Here is a 4329-nt window from a genome sequence, read left to right on the forward strand (position 1 = left end):
GAAAAATAATGGAAACTATCATCAGAGATGCTATCGAACATCATTTAGAAAGTAACCGTTTGATAAATGATAGCCAGCATGGCTTCAGACGGAAACGTTCATGCGTGACTAACTTACTCGAATTCTACAACACAGTTATCTCGAATTATGACAAAAGAAACAATAAAGATTTAATATATCTAGACTTTGCAAAAGCTTTTGATACCGTCCCACACGAAAGACTAATTACTAAATTAGCTTTACACGGAATAAGTGGTAGCCTATTAGATTGGACTAGTAATTGGTTGAATGGTCGAAAACAGAGAGTTGTTTTAAATGGAAAAACTTCTGAATGGAAAAATGTTACAAGTGGAGTTCTTCAGGGTTCCGTTCTTGGGCCACTTCTATTCATAGTATATATAAATGATATAGACCATGGAGTAAAATCTACTGTTTCCAAATTTGCTGATGCAGAGTGGCAAATGCTCACTCAAACCAATTAGATATTCAAGAAGATTTAGATGAATTACAGCAATGGTCTGAAAAGTGTCTAATGAAATTTAACACAAGTAAATGCAAGGTAATGCACATAGGTAAAAATAACAGTAAGTACGATTACAAGTTATTTGGAAATTCGTTAACAAAAGTGGATAGGGAAAAAGATCTCGGCGTAATTATCAGTAACGACCTCAAATCATCCAAGCAGTGTATTTCAGCCTCTGAGAAAGCAAATAAGATTCTAGGACTGATTGCGCGATCTTTTGATTTCAAAAGTCCATCACTCATTAACAAGCTGTATAAATCGTTAGTTCGTCCACATTTGGAATATGCTGTTTCCGTATGGTCACCGAATATCATTAAAGACATTGACAGACTGGAAAAAGTACAACGGCGAGCCACAAAACTGATTCCAAATATCAAAAATAAATCATACGAAAATCGACTAAAACACATGAATCTGTTTTCCCTAAAAAAGCGTAGACTCAGAGGTGACTTGATACAGGTCTTTAAGATTTTAAAGGGAATTGACAACATCAAAAGTGACAACATCTTCACATTGAATGAGAATCAGACAAGAAACAATGGTCTCAAACTGTCCGGAAATAGATTCAATTTGGAAGTAGGTAGAAACAACTTTGCCAACCGTGTAGTTAATGAATGGAATAAACTTCCTGCACAGGTAGTGCAATGTAGTTCAGTTCGAAGCTTTAAGAATCATTTAGATAAATACCTAAGTAAAATGCTGTAATGATTATAATATATCTTATATTATTTGTTTTTGTTTTGTTATCTTTTGTCTGTCTGATTTTCATTTATTATTAGTTATATGTCAATTCATTATTTACTATTTACCTGTTTGTTTATTATCTAACTATACCTATGTATTTATTGATGTATTTTATTTGTTATTTACATGATTATAGTTTGTATTTATTATTTTATTATCAATATGATTTTTTTCTCATCCCACCTAGATATGGATCAAAAGGTTTCCTGTCGGTATGCTCCGCCTTTGTAATCCTTTGTAATATGCATATATATATATATATATATATATATATAAATATATCAATATATATATATATATATATACATTTATATATATATATATATATATATATATATATATATGTACATATGTATATATATATATATATATACATACATATACATATATATATATATATATATATATATGTATATATATATATATGAATAGAATCACCAGTGATGATGATGTCGATTAAATAAATCCGACTGTCGTCCCCGGATTCGAACCGGGCACATGATTTATCATTGCTGACGCCCTACCAACTGAGTTATTGATCCTATAAAATCCTACAACCTGAAAGTTAATCTACTTCCCGAGGAACTAAGTCGACGGCTAACTGCCATCCGTACTTAATTTTACGTAGGACCAGGGCACTTAGCTAGTGGTTAAACCAGTTCGTTTTCTTTGATGGTCTTATCATCGTACTCATACCTGAATAGAATCACAAGTGACGGTGATGTCGATCAAATAATTCCAACTGTCTTCCTCGGATTCGAACCGGGGACATAATTTCTCATTACCGATGCCCTACCAACTGAGCTATTGACCTTATAAAATCCTACAACCTGGCAGTTAATCTACTTCCCGAGGAACTAAGTCGACGGCTAACTGCCATCCGTACTTAATTTGACGTAGGACCAGGGCACTTAGCTAGTCGTTAGACCAGTTCGTTTTCCTTGATGGACTTATCGTCGAACTCATACCTGAATAGAATCACAAGTGACGGTGATGTCGATCAAATAATTCCGACTGTCGTCCCCGGATTCGAACTGGGCACATGATTGATCATTGTCGACGCCCTACCAACTAAGCTATTGACCCTATAAAATCCTACAACCTGGAAGTTAATCTACTTTCCGAGGACCTAAGTCGACGGCTAACTGCCATCCGTACTTAATTTTACGTAGGACCAGGGGACTTAGCTAGTAGTTAGACCAGTTCGTTTTCCTTGATGAACTTATCGTCGTACTCATACCTGAATAGTATCACCAGTGACGGTGATGGTAGTGCGTCGGCAATGAGAAATTATTTCAAGATCGGAAGAAAGGTTAGTGTGTCTATTCATGACAGAAATGTTGATGAATGGACGACAAAATGAGTGGCAGGGTGGTGAGATAAACACCGAGAATCGTTGGAGTTTTATTAACTGACGTTTCGCTCTTTACAGACGTCAGTTAATAAAACTTCAACGATTCTCGGTGTTTATCTCACCACCCTGCCACTCATGACAGAAAATTTTAGTGATTGTAGCCTGTCTGTTATTGTCGAAAACACGCCCACGTTGTGTAGCCCACTGATCTGCCCGGTCCCGGACGATTGGTCTAACGACGATTGGTCTAATTCCAATTGGTCCAAAGCGAATTGGTCTAAAACCATCTCGTCCAATAGTACGATTGGTCTAACAACACGATTGGTCTAAAACCATCTCGTCCAATAGTACGATTGGTCCAACAACACGATTGGTCTAAAACCAACCGCTTCACCTAAAGGATAGTTTGTGCAAAATTTCTTTATTCTAACTACCGATTTAACTAAGATTGGTCCAAAGCGAATTGGTCTAAAACCAAATATACGATTCGTCTAATTACCATAGCTAACTACCGCTTCATCTAAAGGATACTTTGTGCAAAATTTCTTTATTCTAACTACCGATTTAACCAAGAGATAGTTTGTGTCGAAGTTCTTTCTTACTTTATTTTAGAGTATTTGCATTTTGGAGTATTCTCCTAAGCCCTTAGCATGGAGTTTCCTTAAAAGTGGCAGTTGCCGACAAGATTGACAAGATAAACACCATGTGAGGACGGAGCCTTTATTTGTACGACGTTTCGCTTATTACAGCTTTTTCAAGGGGGGAAGGAAGAGGAGGAGAAGGGGGGGGGGATTTGATACTGGGAAAGGATGAGAATGCTGGCCCAAACGTCCGCGGGCGAAAAGTCCACCAAGGGTGGTTTAGATATTTAATATTTTGCTGGCCATGGGTATTAGGGGAATAATGTGAGGCGAGATGTTAAACATGCCCCTATTTTGCTCAATAGTGTTCGTTCCTTGAATGACTGCTGCTTCTAAACATTTCCTGCGGACTGGAAGAATGCAGAGCTGCTGATACGGGAACCAGACAAAATCAGCAGGAAATGTTTAGAAGCAGTAGTGTGTTATTAGAGGAGAATCTAACGCTAAACTCAAGAGAAAATATATTGAACGTGTCTGTTTTTAGCGAAAAGGACAATAATATTACGATAGGTTAGAGTTTCTACGAGCGCTGGCACATAATCTAAAATTTTGAGCTTTCAGTATATAATATTGCTTATTAAGTTAAATTTTTATATCCTTTTTGTATTTTTTAAGTATATCTTTATGTGTGTCCTAAATAAAAGTCTCTATCATTGTCTTTAAAGTATATTTTTATGTGTGTCTTGAATAAAAGTCTCCGATTTAAATTCTTGTATTTCTATCATTGTCTCTACATCAATTTTAGACTAATCGTCATTAGACCAAATAGTATATTGGACGAATCGGTTTTAGACGAATCGGTTTTAGACGAAATGCTCTATTAGACCAATTGGCTTTGGACCAATCGGTATTAGACCAATCGTCGTTAGACCAATCGTACCAAACCCGATCTGCCGTGCATTCAAGAAGGGCATTAGTGTACCATTGGGTAAGACAATTCATCCCAACAATGGTTTGAGGTCGTATGGTCAGTTCGGGGTTTGGTGTGCTCTTAGCAATTAACTATGACATCCCGTTTGACAAAATGATTGAGATTGTTGTCACTCTTCTTCAAACCACACGTCAGC

This window comes from Oratosquilla oratoria, chromosome 10, assembly GCF_046742065.1.
Source record: "Oratosquilla oratoria isolate Oo_2021 chromosome 10, ASM4674206v1, whole genome shotgun sequence".
Classification (NCBI taxonomy): Eukaryota; Metazoa; Arthropoda; class Malacostraca; order Stomatopoda; family Squillidae; genus Oratosquilla; species Oratosquilla oratoria.